Source organism: Eptesicus fuscus, chromosome 2, assembly GCF_027574615.1.
Source record: "Eptesicus fuscus isolate TK198812 chromosome 2, DD_ASM_mEF_20220401, whole genome shotgun sequence".
NCBI classification, from domain to species: domain Eukaryota; kingdom Metazoa; phylum Chordata; class Mammalia; order Chiroptera; family Vespertilionidae; genus Eptesicus; species Eptesicus fuscus.
In genome coordinates this window covers 111,846,639-111,871,618 of record NC_072474.1, presented here as the reverse complement: position 1 = coordinate 111,871,618, position 24,980 = coordinate 111,846,639, and positions in this window count along the sequence as shown.

Below are 24,980 nucleotides of genomic sequence, written 5' to 3'. Positions count from 1 at the left end.
GAAATTTTGACAATCATACCATGTGGATTTTATAAACCAAGCAAGGTTTGAATCCTCTACTTGCCAGGAATATCTAAAGTGTTAAAATATCCCAGGATGTCAGCATAGGTCAAGACAGTCAAGGTTTCCCTTCCCTTCTATTATTTTATCTATTTCATTTAATGAACAATCCTAATATATAAAGAGCCAGAGGCCGTCACAACCAAAACGACTGGATGGATGACCAGTCGCCATGAAGTGGCATTGACTGGCAAGCAGGCTGACCTGCTGACCTCTCAGTCCCTCCCCCTCAGCTCCCACAGGCAGCAAAGGTGGCTCACTCCCACCTCTCACTCCCACCTCCTGTGGGCACCAGCGGCTCCCACCAGCCTCCAGTGAAGCACCGCTGCCACCCAATGTAGCCAGCAAACCAGCTCGATCAGGGGATGGGGCCAGCCAACCTCACACCTCCTCCCCACACTGGTCTGCCCCTGATGGGACTCTCCCATCCCGATCTAGAGCGGGCTGCACAGAGCCTGGACTGTTCCTGGCAGCCCCAAGTCCCTGGGGTTGAAAATTCTAATGGCCCTTCCCAGAGAGTAGAGGCGCCTGGTGGTCAGGGACAAGGACCACAGGCCCCCAGGGAACACCGCAGAGTTGGCAAGAAGAGGAGAGGGCCTGTGGAGAGGGGAGGAGGTGAAGCCAGTGGGCCCTCAACCCAGAACCCCAGCCCGAATTGAAAGAGCCCTAGGAGGCTTCAGGAAGCTCCGCACAGAGCTGCACATTGAGAACAAAAGACTTCATGAGGCCCTGACTGAGACCACACTGCCGGCTGGCACAGCTCAAGGTGGAGCTGGAGCATGCCATGCAGAGGCAGGAGCGCTTTGCAGAGAGGTTGGCCCTTTTGGAGCTGGAGAGATTTGAGTGCAGGGCCCTGGAGCACAAGGCCGCTGAGCTGAAAGAGGAGCTGAAGGGCCTGTCTAAACTCCAGGCTGACAGCCAGCGCCTCAAGGATGAGAACGTGGCCCTGATCCGCATCATCAGCAAACTGTCCAAGTGACCCCAGAGGACTTGCCGCTGCACCCACATTTATACAGCTGCTTCTGCCACACGCATCCCTTCCCCTGTGTGAACATGAGTGACAAGGCTGCCGGGGAGTCTCTGAGAAGCCATAACCTCCCCTCAGGACCTCCAGGCTGGGAGGGGAGGACAGAGCCCCCAGGAGCCAAGGGGGCCATCTGAGGCCAGGATGGAGAGGGGAGGCTGAGCCAGGTAGAGGGACCAGGGCTGCAGGCAGGACCAGGAAGGAACCGAGGACCAGGAAGTGCCAGGACCAGTAGCCAGGACCAGAGTGGCCACCCAGAGGTCCCCTCTCATGTGTGTTGCCACCAGTCACCCCTCCTGCCCCTAAGCAGGGATCCAAGAATGTGCCAAGCATCCCGCCGGCCTGGGCCAGGTGGGCCTGTATATAGGGTCCATGTGCAATAGGGAGGGATGTCTTCTATTTTTTGCTGCCCCCTCCCTGACGCTGGGAGAGAAGGTATTTTTGAGCAGTTGGGGTCAATCAAGCAGGTAGGGGAGGGCAGTTGGGGGTGATCGAGCCAGCAGGGGAGGGCAGTTGGGGGCAATCAAGGCTGGCAGGGGAGGGCAGTGGGGTGATCGGGTTGGCAAGGGAGGGCAGTTGGGGGTGATCAGGCTAGCAGGGGAGCTGTTAGGCATCAATCAGGCTGGCAGAGGAGCAGTTAGGGGGTGATCAGGCTGTCAGGCAGAAGCGGTTAGGGGCAATCAGGCAAGCAGGCAGGCAAGTGGTTAGGAGCCAGTGGTCCTCGGTTATGAGAGGGATGTCTGATTGCAGTCGGACATCCCCTGAGGGGTCCCAGATTAGAGAGGGGGCTGAGGGACAACCCCCCTCCCCCAGTGCACAAATTTCATGTACTGGGCCTCTAGTAAAAATATATTCATGTCATGTCAACTCAGCTTAAAGTACCCCTTTTAATAGACTAACCCCTCTAAGACGCCCCTATTCAAAACTTCTGATGTCCACTCTAGAGAGTACTTGGGTTGTCAATCTCTAGATTGTCTAGAAAGTCTAGGCAAAAAAGAGGGATTCAAATGATTATCCACATTAGAGTAGTATGAAGGGACCCAAAAGTTCTCTTTCCTGACTCTTCCTCCTCATGTCTGTCCTTTTTGTCTCTCTGTTTCTGCATCTGTTTCTCTGTGACATCTGTGGATAATCCATGAATACCTATATCTTGCCACTGAGCTTTGAAGTGCTTATACGTTCTTACAGGACCCTCTCTATAAATAGATTACTTTGAAGCCACTGTTTGTGAAACATTTCCCTTGATGATCCCTAATGACAGAGAAATTTATTTATGCCCTGGGAGCTGTGGAAACTAAACCTTAGGATCTCACAAAAAAAGCATGAAATTCACTTAAAGTTTCCTATTTTTCTTAAAAGTTCATCTGTACTGGCTAGTGTTGCTCAGTGGTTGAGTGTCCACCTATGAACCAAGAGGTCATGGTTCGATTCCTGGACAGGGCACATGTCCTAGTTGCAGGTTCAATCCCCAGTGGGGGTCCTGCAGGAGGCAGCCAATCAATGATTCACTCTCATCATTGATGTATCTCTCTCCCTCCCTCTCCTTTCCTCTCTGAAATCAATAAAATTATATATATATATAATAAATATAATATATATATATATTTTTAAAAGTTCACATGGACTTGGCTTTCTAATTTAAATATATCCACATTTGCTTTAATATAAAAATTTAATTTTTCTCGGTATCTTTGAATAATATTAAATCTCCACATATATTATATAGCATATTAAATATATCTGCCTATTTATTATACTTATTATATAAAAATAATATGTTTGGGATTTTTTTTATCCAAAGACTTTACCATCCCCATATGCAGATAAAAATGTGTGGCATTCATCCATCACTATGCATTAACACCTCGGCCTAAATAAACTTACTCGATTAGTTAATTTCCCTAAGACAGTGTGACCTAAGGTGGGAATTCCTTAAGTAGGACATGAGAAAGAAAAGTCCCAAGCAATGGTATGAACATGCACCTCCCCAGAGACTGAGTATTAAATGAAAGGTACCCAATCTGTTGACCAGTCAATTGAAGTAGAGGCAACACTTGGGGTCAGACTCTGCCTCCCATATCTCTTTCTTTCAACTTTAGTCACACCAAACTGTCTTCCACATTAAATGTTGTTTCTACATACCCAGTCACATCAGATCATCACATTAAGAACTCAAAAAGCATAAATTGTTGCTCCCATTTACCAGAAAAAGCAAGGAACAGCCAAATTATAAGACTTTCCCAGTACCACACAGATCACTCTAATATCTTTCTACTCTCCCAGATTTCTTCTACATCTAGCAGTATCTTAGAGACATTTGAATAAGCATAAGACATATTTGTAAATGACAGCTGAACTGAATTTGTTACTCCAGTTTGACAAGATTGTGAGTGCAAAGCTTGGATTTGCAGCTCAAGTCTTTCTCCCACCCTGCTCAGTCTGGTGTTACTATAAAAGCTCATGCTGTATTACAAAAATGCTAATGATAACTTGACTAATAATATTTGCACACCTCCCCACAAGCCAGCTTTCGGAGCATAAATATTGAACTGTGCACTGTCCAACCGAAACAGTCCTCCTGACTTATCGCTGAAAAATCAAGAGACTAATTTTTCAAGTTCCAGAGGGCTAGACTGAAGTCAATATTTGTAAATATTAACTACTGTATTTTTTATTCTGAGTAGTCCAATCTGATAACAAAGAATCCAAATGGGATAGGGATCTATGTTACATAAAACATTCATTTACATGAAGTGGGCTTTTTAGCCAGAGCGGGTGGGGGGTAATCCAAGAGGTGCACTTCAGGGAGAGGCCTTGACTCTTTATCGTCCATCAGTCAAGGTAAAAAGCTCACCAAAATGCCAGTGAGATTGGATTTAACATAAACTTCCTGAGCTGAATTCCATTATTGCTAAAATAACTGCAAAGAAATCATTTAAATATTTTCCAGAATTGGGGCTTATTCAGCTTTGACTAATAGAATTTTTAGAAGAATTCAACCTTCCCTCAAAGTGTCAAGAATTGCTGAAGTTTTATTTCTAGAAAGAACACTAAAGGGGCGTTAGTTTAACCTTTCTGCTAGTGAAAGATACACTGATAGGATTTAACCAAATCCTGCTTCTAATGTCAGGAATGGATATCATTACTTCCCAAGGTACATCCTCCCATTGTTGGACATAAAATTATGGAGGGAGATACATACCAAAGTGAGGCAAAACAACCGTGAGGACCCACTGAAGCCTTTCTCCAGAGAAAACAAATGGTGACACATATCTCATATACTCTTACAGTCATGTTTGACATAGTCGTGGAGAGACAATTAATGGTTCAACTATATGTTAGAAATCTTGTTCAGTTAAGAGACACGTGCAATAAGTTCTTAATTTGTTAAGTTGGAGATTATCATTTCAAGATACAGAGGAAAATAGATATGGTATGGACAGCATTTGTAAGGAGTAATTGCAGGCTATGTGAACAGGATTTTAACTTGGAGAAAGGATTAGTGTATTATATTAAACTAGAGGCCTGGTGCATGAAATTCGTGCATGTGGAGGGTGTCCCTCAGCCCAGCCTGCACCTTCTCCAATCTGGGTCATTCCTCTCACAATCCAGGACTGCTGGCTCCCAACTGCTCACCTGCCAGCCTTCCTGATTGCCCCTAAATGCTTCTGCCTGCCAGCCTGATCACCCCCTAACCACTCCCCTGCCAGCCTGATTGATGTCTAACTGCTCCCCTGCCAGCCCGATTGCTCCCAACTACCCTCCCCTGCTGGCCTGGTCCCCCCCAACTGCCCTCCCTTGCAGGCCTGGTCCCTCCCAACTGCCCTCCCCTGCTGGCCATCTTGTGGCAGCCATCTTGTGTCCACATGGGGGCAGCCATCTTTGACTGCATGGGGGCAGCCATCTTGTGTATTGGAGTGACAGTCAATTTGCATATTACTCTTTTATTAGATAGGATTTCACATAATTGAGAAAATAAACATGGTACAGAATTAGACATGAGGCAACTATCAAAAAGCCAAAAGTTAAAATGTGTGTAAATATCATGATATTCATTCACTTGTTTGCCTTTTCACTATTTGATATTTATTGAGCATCTACTGTGTGCCAGACTCTGTGAGGCACCAGAGAACAAAGATCAATAATGTAGTCTCTGACCAAAGGTCAGATTAGATGAAAAAAATGAGGGATTCAGGCCTTTGATGATAACTTTAATAGAAAATATTGTGTATGTATTCCATTTTCCTGTGTGTATTATAGGATTTGGGCAAGGACATTTTTGAGTCCCCTTATAGTTCTAAACCAATAATTCCTAAAGATTTGTGGGAAACTATATCATTAATGTGAGGGTTTGTTCTAGTCTTCATTTCAACTCAACACAAAAAGCTATAAAACACCTCTAATCAGCATTCCAGGGATGAGTGAGAGTGGGAAGGAGAAAGCTGTGAAAACAAATACTCTTAAGCACTTACTAGGATTAGTCTTTATTATGCTGGATGTCTTACATTCAATATCTAACTCACTAAAAGAAAAATCGCACTGAGCTATGTATTTTTATAACCATTTTATGACTGAGGAAACAAAAAGTGAGTGGATTGCACCACATGCCTGAAATCACATATTAGCAGGCACCTGAGTAAGAATTAGACCTTCTAAATTCCTAATGAAACTTCACATTGGGAGGCAAAGGCCAATTCATTCCATGCTTTGAAAACTACATTCTGCTTTTTCTTATTTCATCCATGAGCACATTGCCAGTCTGTGTAAATTTAATTCAATAAAGCCTTCAACTCACGTTCCAAAAACATATCTGTCAGATTTTGAAGATACAAAGATGAATGAGACACGATTCCTTCCTTCAAGAAATTTAAGTCTAACCCTAGCCCGTTTGGCTCAGTTAATAGAATGTCAGCCTGTGGACTGAAGAGTCACGGGTTCAATTCCGGTCAAGGGCACATATCTGGGTTGCAGGCTCAATCCCCCATAGGGGTTATGCAGGAGGCAGCTGATCAATGATTCTCTCTCATCATTGATGTTTCTATCTCCCTCCCTCTCCCTTCCTCTCTGAAATAAATAAAAATATGTTTTTTAAAAGAAGTTTTACATCTAGTTACGGAAACAAAATGTTAACAGAGGACAGGGTGAGATACGTCATGTTAGATATTTAAACCGGTTGCTGTTGTTCAATGAGCCACCACTTACTCCATCTGTGAATGGACCCCACTGCCCTCTATCCTCTGCTCTTCTCTCTCCCAGGAACCCCACACCCAGCCATAGTGACACTTTCTTGGGTCCTGAACATCACATGTGGCCTTTCTTTCGAGCCTTCACACACTTTGTTTTCTCTACTTGTCCCAGTTCCTCTGCCCTCATCATTCTTCCCCATCCCACTGACATCCCTCACCTGGTTCACATCTACTCATCTTTTAGGGCAGGTCTCAACCTCTGGCCCCACCAATTTGCAATAGGTGCCCTGTTTATTTTAACCATGCTACCTTGGGCTAGGTATGGCAAGGCCACATGCATATCAAGAGAGAGAAACTGGAAGGAGTTTTACAGTTTCGTGACTCTCAGCTCCCAGCATGCCCTGCAGGGCATAGGGACAGCACCAAGGTCAGGAACCAGGCAGAGGAGAAGGGAAAGTGCACAAGCACCTGCACTGTGGTTCCTGTGGGCAGTAAGCAGGCTTAGGGTTGGCTGGTTTGAACAACTCCAGCAGACTCTGGGCCAGAGGGTTTGCCCTTTGTTGTCTGGTACCCAGCCCTGAGTAGATTAGGGCAGGTGTATCCTGGCCCAGAGTGTGACAGCCCAGTAACTGAGGTGGTTGGGGGGATGGACTTCATCAGCTTCTCAAGAAGGAGAACTGACTGACCTCTGGCCAGGGTCTCAGAACTGGGTCAAGACAACATTTCTTGAAAACTCTATTACACTGCAGTATCATCTTAGACAATCTGTACAACTCCTATCATAAAGTGCATGCTGCATTATAATTCCATATCGAGTTTCTTGTCTTTCCTACTTAGTTAAACTAGCTCTATGGAGGTAGGAAGAACCCCAGAATTCAGCGTTTAGGAGATGCCTGATAAATTTAAAGGAATAATACTGAAGTTGTGTTTTGAAGGGTGAATAGGAGTTCCGTGGAGCAGGAAAGTTGGGTGGGAAACCTAGACAAAGGGAAGAGCAGGCCAAAGCTATAAGATGTGCAAGAAAGTGTTTATTTACTTGGGAATGACAAATAGTGTTAGGTTTTCAAGGTGAGCATTCTTAGAGAAATATCAAGGTGCAATGAGACCAGAAGAGATAACTTGAGGTCTGACTAAAAAGAAACTTTCTATGTTAGGCTGAGGAACTCGGATTTTATCCTATATGCAATGTCATCATTTATCCTCTAAGCTATGTCATCAGGCCCCAGCATAAGATGGTCAGATCAGTGAATACCATGTGTTGCTTCTCAATATGGAAAAGAAGTTTTGTTGTTGTTTTTTTAAATAAAAAGATGTCTAGTGTTTAACTAGCATAGTTCCAAGCACAAATACATTTACCTCTCTAGCCAGCTTCCACCTGCATTTCAGGGCAGGGCCCACGATGAAGTACAGTGGTGTATGTCGATGAACCCCAAAATGAGTTACAAAGAAATCCCTCATTTCTTTTTACCAGTAGATTCCTGCTTGTTTTTCACTCCTTTTCCCAGTGTAGCATGAGTAGGTGAGAAAGAAACCTCTGGAAACATAGATAGTGCATATTTCCAAGTAATATGTAATGAGTAATGCATAATTGTTAAAGTCGTAAAAGATCTGGTCTCTAGGCAAGTTATATTTACCTAATGCCTATTCCACTATCTTTAAATTGCTTTTTAATAGCTGTCCTGCTTTCTTATTAGGGGAAAACTATACATGGTGTGACACTGTACTATGGTTTATTATTTTTCTTCACACGCAGACATGACACCATAACATTAAGAAGCCATGTCTTTGGCCATATTCAAATAAATAAAGTACACTAAAAGCCACAATCTGTGAAGGATCGCAGGGTTTCCATAAGAAAATGAAAATGTAGATGCAGACATTAGATTTGCTCAGTCCCTTCACGAACACTTTGCAGCCTGCTCCGTGTGAGACACAAAGGGCTTTTTGACGCACATGCTGTGCATCACAAATGGAGAGCCCAGCCAAAGAAAATATACAGTTACCAGAAGAATAAACCCAGGACGAAAATCACAGAGGTAGCATCAATAGACGTCGAATATGCCATTGGCCCCATCTGGTTAGAATCACATCATCAAAATTAGAGCTGGAGTAGACCTTCCAGGTCATCCTATCCATCCCCTTGCCAACACAACAATCATCTTTTGGAGGACCAGGTCCAGGTCAATTTCATATGTCTCAAGAGACAAGAATTCCGCAGATTTTGTGGGCGAGATATTTACCATATTGAAAGAGGCAAATTGTAGGCGTAGTACAGATTTCAGTCAGTAAATTAACTGCTTTGAGAATTTGAAACATAGGGGTTGGCTTTTGTATGGAGATATTTCTCCAGTAGAAGACAAAGCGCTTGGCGCCCAGAGAACCACAATTGAGATAGAAATAAGAATTGTTGTGAACAGCATAAAGATTTAAGGGAGACTCAGAAGCATGTTGAAGGACCTTTTGGAATCAGTCCAGAGAAATCCTGTGTCAGTGTCCAAACCCTTTTTCCACATTTGATAAGTAACTTCTGTGAAGCATTTTCATGTTCCTACAATGGTGTAGTTGTAAGATGGTCCTTCCTCTTTTCCTAGATATCATGTCTAGAAAATTGAAACTAGAGCAGTCACGTACCTGTAAGGGAACATACTGTGTAACAGTGTTGACACCGGTAATTCCTGAGTTCTGATGTCAACCTTGGAACTGCTCTAGCTCTGGGCTTCTCGTTTTTTAAAATATTTTTTTATTGATTTCAGAGAGGAAGGGAGAGGGAGAGAGAGAGATAGAAACATCAATGATGAGAGATAATTATCAATCAGCTGCCTGCCGTCACGCCCCCACAACCTGGGCATGTGCCCTGACTGGAATTGAATCCTGACCTCCTGGTTCATAGGTCAAGGCTCAACCTCTGAGCCATGCTGGCTGGGCTGGGCTTCTCTTTATGGGAAATATTAGCTTTCTTTCTTATTGCTTAAGTTAATTGAGACACAGTTTCTATTAGTGGCAAGCTCAGCCTCCAATTGATACCAAAGAGTGGAAATTGATACTCAAGAATGCTCACCTTTATAACCCAGCTCAGAATTGTTATTTTCTTAGGTTTTCTTGTACACACTGTTTAGTACATGTTACTAAAGTGAAACTTTTCTGAAGGCAGCAGACAGATATTTATTGAGTAGGGAAGGACCAAAAATATGAAAAAGAATCGGGCTGATTTTGTGATAGGAAGCCCAAATTTCATCACAAATTTATGTGAACAGTTTAAATATTCATGCATATTGTCTGATATAGACCAAGTAGGAGAAATAAAAATATTTGGAGAAACCATGAGAAATCTATACTAATAAAAGGGTAATCTGCTAATTAGACCAGGAGACCTTCCAGGAGACCTTCCAGATGTCCTTCTGGACAAAGCCATGGTGGTGGGGCTGAGGCAGAGGAGGTTAGGAGCAATCAGGCCAGGAGGAGAGGGCAGTTGGGAGTGAGCAGGACAGCAGGGGAAGGCCAGTTGGGGGTGAGCAGGCCGGCACAGGGGGCAGTTACGGGCAAGCAGGCTGGCAGTGGGGGGCAGGTGGGGACAAGCAGGCCAGCCGGGGGACAGTTGGGTGCGAGCAGGCCAGCAGGGGGGGCAGTTGGGGACAAGCAGGCCAGCGGGGGGACAGTTGGGTGCGAGCAGGCCAGCAGGGGGAGCAGTTGGGGGTGAGAAGGCCGGTGGGGGGGCAGTTGGGGGAGATCAGGATTGCGGGGGGGGGAGTTGGGGGCAAGCAGGAAGCAGGCCAGCAGGGGGGGCCAGTTGGGGGTGAGAAGGCTGGCAGAGGGGGCAGTTGGGGTGAGCAGGCTGGCAGTGGAGGACAGTTGGGGACAAGCAGGCTGGTGGAGGAGCAAGCAGGCCAGCAGAGGGGGGCAGTTGGGGGTGAGCAGGCTGGTGGAGGAGGCAGTTGGGGACAAGCAGGCCAGCAGGCAGCGTGGTTAGGGGCGATCAAGCAGGCAGGCAGGTGAGCAGTTAGGAGCCAGTGGTCCCAGATTGCAAGAGTGATGTCCGACTGCTGGTTTAGGCCCAATCCCACAGGGATCAGGCCTAAACCGGCAGTTGGACATCCCCCGAGGGGTCCCAGATTGGAGTGGGTGCAGGCCGGGCTGAGGGACACCCCCCCCATGCACGAATTTCATGCACCAGGACACTAGTAAATCAATAATGTCTCTGAGCTCCTTTATGGCAGGCACCATGGTTTTGTTTGCTTGTGTGTTTTTTTAATATACTTTTATTGGTTTTAGAGAGAGAGGAAGGGAAAGGAATAGAGAGAGAGAAAAATCAATGAGAGAGAAACATCCATCAGATGCCTCCTGCACTCCCCCACTGGAAATTGAGCCTGCCACCCAGGCATGCATCCTGACTGGGAATCAAACCAGTGATCCTTTGGTTCATGGGTTGATTCTCAACCACTGAGCCACGCTGGCCAGGCAAGGCACCATGTTTTTTCTATTATTGAGTATCCAATCCTTAGCAACATGTCTGGAACATGGTAGGTGCTCCATAAATGAAAAATTAATTAATTGAAGAAGAATAGATATATAGTGATTAATATTTACACTCAGTCTCATCCAAGCATTTCCTAGTTGCTTATGGCACATTTGAGTAGTGAGGCTTGGCTGGTAAAAGGAAGTAAGTCCAAATACAAGATAGTGTTAAACAGCCTCAATTGTAGCTTACTCGTGAGAATTTTGAAGCAGAGATTATTGACTATTCATTTAAATTAAAATTCATGTCAAGCTTCCCAGGATGGCAGTAAGAATAATCCTATATAATAAAGAGGTAATATGCAAATCGACCCTCACTCTGTCACGCCATAACAAGATGACTGCACCCACAGCAGAGGCGGGTTTTACGGGGGGTTTTACGGGGGCCCTGAGGCTGTACCCCCCTACCCAGCAGGGCTTGACAGGGTACCTGAGGCTGTACCCCTTCCCAGTGCTGGGCCAGGGGACCTGAGGCTGTGCCCCCTGCCCAGCGGGGCTTGACGGGGATGGGACCAGCCAGGTCTGGATCTTGTGCGATTTCGAGGTGCATGCAGATGGGTGGGGACTTGACTCTGGGTCCCATGGCATGCCCCAGACTCTGCCAGGAGGAAGATTTTCATATACATTTTACTAATTTTCTTTCACCTCTGACACTTCTATTATAGAGAAAGGGCAAATAACAATATTAAAATATTTCCTCTAATTAAGTCCCTTTTAATGTGCATGATTTTGTGCACCAGGCCACTAGTATTGAATAAATCTAAAACCTATATGCATGAGCATCATAGCTCACATTGATTTGACACATCCTACCTTCCATGATCCTTCCAACAGTCCTGGGTCCACACTAGCTTACAATTTCCAGATTTTCTTGCAGGGTTTGGCCATATGATGGAGTTTTAGCCAGTAGAATGTAGGTGGACTTAATGGGCGCCACCTCCATATTCTCTTTTCACTGTCTTACTGGCTGGATGAAGACAGAAAGGAAAACTCCAGGGAGCACCAGAGCCTTAAGTTGTAAGGTACCTGGGTCTCTGAATGCTGACGTGAACAATGAACAAAAACCAGAAATAACCTTTTATAGAGATAAATCTGCTATATGTTATGCCATCTCTTTGTTACCATAGTTTAGCCTACTTTAAATAATGCAACTTGTACACACCTACTGGGCTTATGACACAATACCAGCCTTGTCAACATCTTCAAATGATAGGGAGAATCATATTTGTTTATATCTGCAATAAAAATTGATATACTTTGCAGTTCATAATGCTTTAACATAAACTAGCTTATATGGTCCTCCCCACAACTCCATAAGATGGGCACAGTAGATATTATTGTCCTCATTTCAGTGGTGAGAAAATTATCAAGAAGGTTAAAGAAATCATCTAAACCTGCTGAGTGCTAGATATAGAACAAAAGCATAAATCTTTTTACTCCAAATCCTTTGTTTATTTCCTTATGAATATGCTGAATGTCTGCCTCTGTTGAAAACATTTTCTTGATTGATAGCTTTATTGCAGAAATTCTTCCAAGGGATTAGGGACCCTTTTAGAAAATTCAATTCACTTAAATTCTAAATATAAAAGCTAAATATGGAAGGATTTATAATATCAACATTTACCAGTGAGATTGGTCCCACCACAGATTTTTTTTTTTTACATTATCTCAGTGTCCCAGACTTGGGTGGCTCCAACAGAGGTTATGGAGCCCATACTCCTTCCCCTCAAAAATAGCTTCTCTCACACGTCCCTGAGAATTGGTCAGCCAGTCTCTACTTCATCACCTCTAATAATGGCGCACTCATTCATTCCTTCAAAACTTTCTCAATCTGCCATTATGGTGACTAATTCCTCCTGATTTTCCCAGAACTTTTCTGGTTTTATAACTGAAAGTCCCACATCCTGGGGACCCCCTCAGCCCTGACCAAACTGGGATGGTTGGTCAACCCTACCATTGTTAAACAGTAGAAATTATTAAAACCCATGCTGAGTTTAAATAAAACCTGCCTTGCTATAAGTTCTAACTACTTTCCTTGTTTTTTTTCTTTTTAAGTACCTATTACTCAACCAAAATGTGTTTCCTGGTGCTATCTGGATTGTCTTTGGTTTTTGCTAGTTTTACCAAAGCCTGTGGTAAAACTATACTTTCCAGCACTGTCCTACCATAAACCATAAGATAAATAGATCCTACATCTAAACTCTTAACCTTTGTGTGTGATAGACAGAGCCTGATGACACACTAGCAACAATCTATATCACCTAAATAAATTATTCTTCCTATAAGACTATAGTGTATGGGACTACATCAAAATAAAAAGCTTTTTTACAGCAAAAGAAACCATCAACAAAACAACAAGAAAGCCCACTCTATGGGAGAACTTATTTGCAAATGCTATCACTGATAAAGGTTTAATCTCCGACATCTACAGGCAGTTTATGCAACTTAATAAAAGGAAGATAAATGATCCAATAAAAAAAGTGGGCAACAGACCTAAATAGAATCTTTTCAAAAGAAGACAGAAGGATGCCAAGAGACACATGAAAGCATGCTCAAAGTCACTAATTATCTGAGAGATACAAATCAAAACGACAATGCAGTACCATCTCACACCTGTCAGAATGGTTATCATCAACAAATCAACAAACGACAAGTGCTGGCGAGGATGTGGAGAAAAAGGAACACTCGTGCATTGCTGGTGGGAATGCAGACTGGTGCAGCCACTGTGGAGAACAGTATGGAGTTTCCTCAAAAAACTGAAAATGGAACTCCCATTTGACCCAGTAGTCCCACTCCTAGGAATATATCCTAAGAAACTAGAAACACCAATCAGAAAGGATATATGCACCCCTATGTTCCTAGCACCACAATTTACAATAGCTAAGATTTGGAAACAGACTAGGTGCCCATCAGCAGATGACTGGATCGGAAAACTATGGTACATCTACACAATGGAATACTATGCTGCCATAAAAAAGAAGGACTTCTTACCATTTGCAGCAACCTGGATGGAATTGGAGAACATTATGCTAAGTGAAATAAGCCAGTCAATGAAAGAAAAATACCACATGATCTCACTCATTTATGGATAATAAAGAACATTATAAACTGATGGAAAAAAAAAGATAGATACAGAGATAGTAAAGCATCAAACAGACTGTCAAATTATAGCTGGAAGGTTAGGGAGAGGTGGGGGAGATAAGAGATCAACCAAAGGACTTGTATGCATGCATATAAGCATAACCAATGGATGCAAAACTCTGGGGGGTGAGGGCACTTATGGGAGTGGGGGGGGGGATGGTAAGATATGTACACATATAATACCTTAATAAAAAAAATAATAAAAAAAGACTATAGTGTAATTCTTGTTCCCCAATTGAGTTTTATGATAGTTTAATGACAACATAAATAAATATACTATTGTTATCTATCATAGGTGAAGATAATTTATTAATAGTAATTGATTTTTAAACAGAAATTAGTTAATTTCTAACTACAAGCTCTTGAGGAAAAAAATCCTATCTAATAAAAGAGTAATATGCAAATTAACCATCACTCCATGACAAAAATGGCAGCACCCATAGCCACAAGATGGCAGCACCCAGTCCTCTCAGCCCTGCCGCAGTCCCCCAGTCTGAGGGAGGGTTGCTGCTGAGAGTCTGTAGAGTAAGTGGTCTGGCGGAATGCTGCCCAGAGGCCCTCCTGACCCTTTATAAAAAACAAAAACAAATTCACTCCCCATGGCCTGATCCCTTCCCAGCAGCGGCAGCCTAGGGTCTCAGCCCTGCAGGGGCACACACCCCCACAGAGCGATCTCCCTGCCAGAAGCGGCAGCCTGGGCTGGGGTCTCAGCCAGGCAGGGGCGTGCACCCCCATGGCGTGATCCCCCTGCCAGTGGCGGCAGCCTGGGGTCTCAACCACTGAGTCACACCAGCCAGGCAGATATGGAGGAATCTTAAATGTTTCTTTTTTAAAATTTTTATTTTATTGATTTTTTTTACAGAGAGGAAGGGAGAGGGATAGAGAGCTAGAAACATATATGACAGAGAAACATTGATCAGCTGCCTCCTGCACACTCCCCACTAGGTATGTGCCCCCAACCAAGGTACATGACCAGAATCAAACCTGGGACCCTTGAGTCTGCAGGCCAATGCTCCATCCACCTAGCCAAACCAGTTAGGTCTGTCCAATATGTTAAAGAAAAAAACCCCTATTTAATAAAGAGGGAATATGCAAGGGAGGGCATTTGGGGGTGACCAGGTTGTCAGGGGAGGGCAGTTGGGGATGATCAGGCTGGCAGGGGACTGGTTAGGGGGTTATCAGGCTGGCAGGCAGAAGCAGTTAGAGGCAATCAGGCAGGCAGGTGAGCAGTTGGGAGCCAGCAGTCCTGGATTGTGAAAGGGATGTCTGACTGTCTGTTTAGGCCCAATCCCTGTGGGACATCCCCCGAGGGGTCCCAGATTGTAGAGGGTGCCGGTTGGGCTGAGGGACACTCCCCCCACCAGTGCACGAATTTTGTGCACTGGGCCTCTAGTATATATATATATCTTCCAAGATTTCAGCATTGAACTTAACATGCCTCTAAAAGTTGAACTCCTTTTTTTCTTTTTTAAATATGAGTTCACTACTTATTCTTTGGGGTAGGGGGACAGTCTTTACATTACTGAGTACGTAGGGACCACCAAAATCAGGAAATTCATGTTTTATGAGTTTTCCCCCAAATGAAAGCAATAGGGTCTGTATGGTCAACATCATCCTTTCACTCCCACTGGGTACTTCCAGAGAGGTGCTTCTGGGGGCAAAATAAATATTTCTCAGTGAAAAACACATCCCACTTCATAACTTTCTTTCCTGCTAAAATTCAAGACTGGGGTTCTAGCAGCCCATAAGCCTTCTGCACCAAGCCTGACCGGTCTCTTTAAGCTGTTTAGACTTTCTTGCCACTTATGATATCTGTTATCTGGTAGAATACTTCATAAACCTAGTTCTTGAATGTATATTTCTTATATGCAGCAAAAACAACAAGTGAAATCATGGGCACCATAGTAAGCCTGAGAATTGGAAAGCAAATGTTTCTGGAGAAGATTTAGGTTGGTAGTGCCTTTGGGCAGGTTGACAATAGTCTTGTAAATGAAGTACGGCTTTTAAGGGCTCAATTTTTAAATTATAGAATGTTAGAGTAAAATGGGACTTTAGAGATCATATAGTTCAACCACACCCATTTTACAGATGGGAGAATTGAAGTCCTGGGAACAGAGATCTGAAGACAACCAGACTGACCTCTCATTCTAACTTAACAAGGCAAAGTGATTCTTTACTTGTGGGGAGTGAGAAAGCCCTTTGAAAACTGGATTAATATTACAGAACCTGGAAAAATGCACACACTCAAGATTTCTAGGTAATTCCTGGAGGTACATATATACCTTGTGAGGTTCACCCTTAAATCCCTTGTTCTATGATCTCAGGCCATGCGTGGCTTTCAAAGTGAACAACTGGGACAATTTCTGAGGGGGCTCTATAGTTAAGGGATAAGCCAAATTAGACTTTAATTACTTTAAATTCAGTATTTTTAAAAGAACCAATTGTTTGTTGTTTTACACTCATATTAAGGCTTTGAGCAAGTTTTGTATAAACAAATTCTTTAGATATAAGGGTTAATAATAAAAAAATTACCTCAAGCATTAGGACTTTGCAATGTCATTCAAATGATCAGCCTGGCATATGTAGATCTGATCATTCTATATCTAACTGTGATTCAAACCTCCTATGCAAATTGAAGGAAAACAAACTTTTTATTTCCAGTTTCCCAATGTAAGTATGGCCTGCATACTCTAAGTATGCTTCATATCTTTGATAGGTAAACAATGATAAAGAGCTGATATTAGTAACTAGTATTCATTGTGTTTTACTCTATACCAAGTTATACTAATAAATTTGTGTTACTTGTCTTCACAACAGGATAAGTTTGGTTTTATTGTACACATTTTACAATTAAAAATAATTAAATCCCAGAGAGGTTTAACATTTCCCAAGGTCATCACCCAGAGCGATCCTGCCCTTTCCCACCCTACCTAACTCCCAGGCCAGGAGACAGATGGCAATGTCTGGAGGCATTTTTAAATTGTCAGAATTGGGAAGGTACTATTCACATCCAGTAGGTAGAGTCAAAGAATGCCACTAAAAATCCTACAGTGTATAGTACAAACCCGCCCCTCCCATACAACAAATAATTATATGGCCCAAAATGTCAGCAATGTTAAAATTGAGAAACCCTAAACTCGGCAGTGGCAAATTGAGAATTCAAACCCAAAGGACATGCTTCCAGAATGCACACTCAATATCTACTCTCCAAATACATGTTTAGTGTTATGTGTTTTATCATAATAGTAGTGATAGTAATAATTCATCATTTTTGCACAATGTTATTATGTGTGCTTGACAGGCTGTAAGTCACAGTTTTGGGGTCTAAGTCATTGGACTGAGTAATTTTGGGTAGGACTATGGCAAAGTCCTCTGCATGTAGGCACCACAAGAGCTGGTGAGAAGGATGGAGCCTGCCTGAGAATCCCAGAGGCCAGGTTCCTCATAACAGGGTATCAATATCTAAAGGAGTTTTTGAAGGTCATAGTTGGGTCACATTTAACTGAAGGAGGTGCTCTGCAGAGATTGATAGAACTAAAATCAAGTAAACCTGTGTGCTTCATATGAAAATATTTTCCGCAAGCATCTTTTGTACAGGGAGCTGAGACTGGTAAGATGATTAAAGTTATAACTCGAGGTCTGCACCCAGAAAGATGTCACCCAGGACAGCATGGGCTTTAGTTAAATCCAGGTCATCAGCACCATGCTGTGTCTGAGGAAGAGAGCAAACTACAGCCTCCTGTCCTGATCAAACCTCCCCTGGCAGGTGCCAGTCATGTGAACCGAGGCCCATGGAGAGATCATGCCTTTCTGGAGCCAGAACAGAATGAGGACAGAGCAATCCTTTCATGTGGTCCAAGGTCATCTTTGGGCTGGGGCTGACTTCTATAACTGTAGTCTTAGCCTCTGAGCAGGAGAGAAAATCATGAGGATCTGGGCAATTGCCCACACTCAGCCAGTCATGGATCCCAGACGCCCTCAGCATTTGCATCAAACCAGTAGAGCCTCAGGGTAAGACTCCAGTGTGGGTGTGGAAACTAATGTCCTTTTGCCAGATAGTCAATTTGCATTCATTTCCAAGTATTTCATGAGCACTTGGTGCTAACTATACAGTTTTTCACAATGCACACACCAGTGATACCGAGAAGGAGGTAAGACCATTATTATGGTCTGGGAACTTTCACTCTATTAGCAAAGTAGGCAATGAGACTGTTGAGAAAACAAAATGAAGTATTCATTTATTCACTAGACATTTGAAAAACATCTACTATGTGCAAAATATTGAGCTAGATATAAAAAGAAAACATAGCTGAATATATGAGCCATCTCCTCAAAAAGCTTGGAACGTAGTGCAAGACGTAGACAGATGATATGGCAAGAAGTGAAAAGAAAGGCAAAGGACAAGGGGAGGAAAAGGAATTCAGATACAATCTGACTTTTCCTTATTGGTTTACCTTAGGAAAGTTATTGAATTCTGAGACTAAGTTTCTCATATGAGAAAAAGGCACAATTATACCTATTTTATTTTTTAGAAAATAAGTGTTTTTAAAGTGCTATGATTGAAGTACTAGTATAATCATGGGTATTCACTTGCTCTCAAGTCCAGTGACACCCAAAAGAGACACCTCTGGCTCCTGTGCCAACTCTAAAGACTCCCATGCTGAGCAAACTCTTCCTACCTTTCCCACTACAGATGCTTCAACACAAGAACCCCAGGGATCCAGGCCCTGAGACTGGGAACTAGAAGCAAAGTGATTTGACCCAGACACCAGCTACTCAAAAGGCCCCTGAGAACAGGTGCAAAATATGGGGCATCAGCTCTCTCAGAGTGCTCCAGTGTGTCCCTTAGGTGACAGGCTGGGAAACATGTCTTGAGTGGATAGAAGGTTGACAGTGAACACTGTCTTCCTCTTTTGTAATCCTCAGTTCTGGCTGTTCATTATCACCTCCAGAGTTCACCTGGGAACGCAGGTGCCAAAGACCCCCACCCTAGACCAATGAATCAGAATCTCTGGAGATAGAACCAGGAAGCTATATATTGAAAAAATACTGCAGATCATTCTGATGCAAAGCCAAGTTGAAATCACAGCAGTAGAGACTCATGGACTTTGGGGGAGAAAAATAAAATCTCTCCATTTCTGCTGTAGGCTCCATGATTTGCAGAAATCACTCTAAGAGGAGTCATTTCTTAGCCCCATGAGAACATTATTAACCTACTGATCTACCTAGAGAGTGCAATGCACCATGCCTTTCTCCAGTGTGTTCCATCTTGGGACCAGCACTGTCTTTTCTTCTCTCTTCACTTCCGCACCCATTCACACATCAAATCCAGTCCATCTGACTTTTCTTAATATTATCAATCCTTCTCATCCTTTCTCCATTTGAGCTGCCTTAGTTCAAGTCTTCATCATCTCTTATTTTCTAATTTTGGGAGACTATTTCACTTATTTGAATAAATAGAAATGATTAAATATTAAGGTGAAGAAAGAAAAGATGAGAGTTAGCATGCAAAGCAACTATTATGTATAAACTCTGTGCTGGAGTCTTCATGCATCACATAATATTTATTCTCCCCACAGCCTCATGAGCTCAGTTGTCACCTCAGAGTACTCAGTACTCCACAGAGGATAAGGTGAAAGGGTCAGTGGTTATTTCCAATGTCACACAGGTAAGAATAGCCAAGAAGGTTCTTAAAACCAATTTCCTTCCTTCAGCCAAAAGCATTTCAATGAGTTTCACAACCATTGCCAGTTCATCCTTCCTAATGAATAATATACATTCCAACAGCTTTACATGCATTTCTTTTTCTCATTCTCTTTGTCTGGTGGACACAGGGACCAACTGTTCCTTGTCATTCATCAATTACACTTTCATACACGTGAAGCCTGAAGACTTCTGTTAATTTCCTAATTAATCCATCACTCTTTCAAACACTGAATTTCATTTCCATTGATGGAATGGCCACAGATTTCTGGCACCATCCTTGGCACCAGGGGCATCAGGGGGGAGGGAGATGACAAGTTCACTACCACTGGGACACTTGAGTCCAATAGAAGCATGACAAATGACAACCAGGCAAATTAGTTAAGTGCATTCTCTGAAGTCAAGTCCTGAACTAAATAGGAAGGCTGTGTGTGAAATGAGGCAATAGTCCAAGAGCCCTCTTAACCAACTGGGCAACCTCTTAGAGAAATAAACAGCACCCTTTTAACCATCCAGACAGGCTCATGGTTGAGCCGATTTATCTGTATCATCTACAAACAATATTTAACTTAATCTAACGCAGAACAGGAGCACAAACATTAAGGTCTGGGTCTGTAACCATTCCTCCAGCACAGCAATGTTTATGGGAACACTCAAGGCAAAGACTGTGTGTTCTCTGCAGACATGGCCATTCTCACGGCATGCCAGGCTCTCACTTATTCACAAAGTGTGTGCTCCCGAAGACCTACATTACCCAGCTGTCCTTCAGGGGGGTGTCAAGTCAAGGTCTGCAGCTGGGACCTGAGCTGTGCGTCTCACCGTTTGTATCATCTTAGGAAAGCCAGTTAGGTTACTCAGTTTCAATTTGGCCAAACATCCAAAACGGGAGTTAGGCTAGATTTCTCTAAAGGGCTGTTTCAGCTTCACAGCTCCTCTGAGAGAGTTTCCTGAAGAGAGACAATGGATCAATGCTTCTTGCATGGGAGATGTAGAAGTGGTCCCAGTGGATAGAGGGTCTACTCTCCCTCAGTCTCTCTGTCACCTGTGTGTGGTTGTCATTGTCCACCAATGCCAGTAAGAGCATATTGATGCTTAGTGTCTCCACTCATCATACATGTCTGTCATGTGCTCCTGCCCAGTAAGCTACCTGTGAGGGATCTCTCTTATGCTTGGCACACCAACATTCCCAGGTATCATACTGAGTGGGAGGGGGAAGTATCACATAGCACTATGCCAAAACAGGAGCCATAGAGCCTACCTCTGACATGCCAAGGGAGAATATGAAGATAGGGATCCAACAAGGAAGCAACTTAAAATGACTTCTCCAAATAGATTTGGATTTTCACAGGCATGAGGGATAGCTGTTGGTTTTGCCTTCCCACAGTCATACCCTTATCCTCTGCTAACAGCAACCTGATGTCTTTTTCAGGAATAATTTCTCCCCTACGTTTCAGTACACATCATTTTGGAGTGGATGGGTGTAAGCCAGGCCCCAACCAACCACATGGTCTATCCCCTGAATAAAGTAGCTGTTTCAGTGATGGGCTGCATGACTTGTCTGAGGATTGGAAGAATCAGATTAAGATGGAAGAAAGAATTCTTCTCCTGGGACTACACATGGCAAGGATGATGTAAGTACAGAGCTGTCATGAGCATTTTATACAATTAAAAAAAAAAAGTTAGAACAAAGGAGCGCAGAGCTCAGAGGTGAAGAAAATGAATCATGATGATATTGCCCGATTTCTTTGGTTCAGCCCTGCTTTCACATGTATGCAAGCCAGTGAAGTCCCTTTCCTATTCAAGCAACTTCCACTGGGTGTTTACTACTTGACCAGAAGATCCATGATTTAGACATAGACTGTCAACATCATGCCTTGCATTTGCTTACTGGAAGATTTTAATAGGTAGTTTGACAGATTTGATTATCTCCAAAACAGCCTCCAGTTCTATCATTCAGCAGTAATTTTAGGCTAATATGTCTAATAAAAGCAACATGGTAGAAGGAGCAGGAGCTATAAAATCAGAATGACCTTAGTTTGACTCTCAACTCATCCACTGCCTCGTTTCAAAAATCCAGTTACTCAGCCTCTATGAGACGGTGTGTTGCTATAAAATGGAAAGGAATAATATGAGATTGCACATTTCTATAAAATGAAGAGTAATAATGTGTATCTTGAAGAGTTTCTTTCCAGGATTAAACAAAAACACTGAGTACTGAACACACTGCTTACCACATAATGTGCAGTCGTGGATGACTGCTGTCATTACTTTATTAGTTCATAAACCAGAAGCTACACCTCACAGTGTCTACTACACATGTAATAATGTACTTCCTTGTAACATCAAAGCTCAATAGAGTTTACCAAATATTTTCTTACCCACCAGCTCATTCCTCCTACTCCCCAGTGCTCAGAAATAGAAGAAATTGGTAATATCACCCCACTTTAAAGAAGAAGAAACCAAGATCTCACAGCCAGTACCAAGCAGAGGCAGGACCACAGTCACAGCCTTTTGACCTCAAGCTCAGAGCTCTAACTTCCCCACCATGCCTCCCATGGGCTTCATGCCCAGAATGTGCGTCATCTCTTAGAGTCTCCACTGATACTCCCTTAGTTGTGTATGTTACAGAGTTGTAGAATGATAAAGCTATAAATGTTACTGGAAATACCAACCTCCTCCCATCCCCTCACGAAAACTTTCACTAATATTGTAGTTAAAAGTGTAGGATGAAGGTAAGAAAGATCAGGGTTGCAATGCAACAATTTTGGACTTTGTGACCATAAGTAAACAAGCAAAGTCTTGCCAAGCTGCAGTTTTCTTATCTGTAATGTGGGTGTCAGATGACTGTCTACCTCTTCTGCTTCTAAAGAGAATTCCATGGGCCTATGTTGTAAAGCAATTACCACAGTGACCATCACATTAAAACCTCTCGGTGAAAGCCATAAATTACCAGATCATCACCTTGATGATTATTATTACAAACCCACCAGTGCCTTCTTCACTCCTTCCCATCTCCCCAGACTCTCAACTTTAAAGAATATATACGCCACTGAGACTAGAAACTGTGTTTCTGTTGACTTTGTTCCCCCAAATCAATTCCTATTTCTGGAATGTCACAATGAATGAGTGATTGCAATGCTCAGGCTTCTATCTGAAGTATTAGCCTCAAGGAATAATGACCTTTGAGTTCTTATGTGGGCTCTTCTCTCTTCCCTCCAGAATGGTGGTTCTATAGTCACTAAGTCTCAACACATTTCCAACAATAACATAGAGAGCACACCAGCATAGGAGAACCCACAGGCAACCTCTGCAATACACCAAATGATAAGATGTTATAACCAACACCAAGTAGGAGGATAGTGCCAAATCGCCTACAGCAAGCTATTGAAGGTGAGGAAAGTTGAATCCCACAGGCCTGTTCCTTCCAGCATTGTTTCTCTTTGTGTGTGTGTGGTGTTTTTTTTTTTTTTTTTCCTGTGTTTCGTCCCTTGTTCCATCACATACCTGCTTCAGATGCGGCTGAGTCAGGGATGGGGGCCATGGGCATTGGTCTGTGAAGGAGGACCTGGGCTTTCTCCCTCGTTGTGTTCTCCACTTGTGATTTGCATAAATTTGTTTTGGGACACGTGCTACAAGGCACAAGAGGCCTTTTCGATTGAACAGTGAAAGGAGCCAATTAGAAATGTGAAATCATAATTTCTGGAGGTTTCAGGACTTTAAAAAATGTGGACAGCTGTTGGCTAAAGAACTGAGCAATGTCTAAGTCAGAAAAATATCCTAGGTAATGGCGCCAGAGAGCCTAAGTCAGTGGTAAATATTGCTAAGCCATCATTACCCACTAAATAGTTATTAGCCATTTAGCTGTTTTTCACAGAAAGCAAAAGGGTCTGAATTCCAAAGCTTATTCTCCATTCTCTCTCACAAATCAAAGATCCTGTTCCCTCCAATAACACAAATCTGCCAGAGAACATTAAAGGTCAAGCTAAACCCACAAAAGCAAAACAATGAAGATTTCAAAGTCCCAGAGTGGAAAAGTGGAATTAAAAGTCTTTGGTTGGAAACTAGAAACACCAATCAGAAAGGATATATGCACCCCTATGTTCTTAGCAGCACAATTTACCATAGCTAAGATTTGGAAACAGCCTAAGTGCCCATCAGATGAGTGAATTAAAAAAACTGTGGTACATATACACAATGGAATACTATGCTGTGTTAAAAAAGAAGGAATTCTTACCATTTGCAACAGCATGGATAGAACTGGAGAGCATTATGCTAAGCGAAATAAGCCAGTCAGAGAAAGATAAATATCACATGATCTCACTCATTTGTGTAATATAATGAACAACATAAACTGATGAAGAAAAGAGATTCTGAGACAGAGAAGTATTGATCAGACTGTCAAACCTCAGAGGGAAGGTAGGGGAGGGTGGAGGTAAGAGGGAGAGATCAACCAAAGGACTTGTATGCATGCATATAAGCTTAACCAATGGACACAGACAATAGGGGGGTAAGGGCATGAGTGGGGGATGGGGGGCAGTGGGTGGATAAGGACACATATGTAATACTTTAATCAATAAAGAAAAATGAAAAAGATTTAAAAAATTCCTACAGAAAAAAAAAAAGTCTTTGGTTCTTTCTGAACAGGAGAAAAGACTGAACTCTTAACTTAAGGCCAGGAGTCCATGGGGCAATGACGAAGGGAAGCGGGAACCCCAAGCCAAACCATAGGTAAAGTGGCCTGGAAACTCTCAACTTGGCAGAGCCTTTCCCTTTCCGGCCCCTTTGGGCCAGCAGGTCACAGTGCAGCTGGAACGTAGAGAGGCCCCCAGGGGCCTTATATTGGGAATAGAATGTGAGGACCTGGACTCCAATGGATAGGCTGTAGCTGAGGACCTGGCTCTCTCCCAACTCCACAGGGATTTTCCTGTATTACCCTATACAAGTCACTCTCCCTGCCCTGCCTTAGTTTCACTTAATTTCTTCTAATGAGGCTCCCTCTCCCTTCTTCTCATTTTGTAGTATGAGGGATGCCAAGAAGGCACTCTTGGGACTGGAGGCCCAACTCTATAACATTCACATCACCTGTTATACTTTTTCACAAATCCCTGAAATATCACCATTCGTTACATATTTAATCTAAAAGCATTGTGTGAGTGCCTACTTTAAGCCAGACACTGTACTAGGCCATAGGTATGCAGCAGTGAGTAAAACAAGCACAGACCCTCCACACAGTCCCATTGAAAGAAATGCTGAATTAAACAGGCGAATACACATAAACATCCATGCCAACTGAGAGTCCCCTGTTGAGTGAGTGGACAAAGTGCTCTGGGGAAGAGGTAAGTCTGAATCTCAGT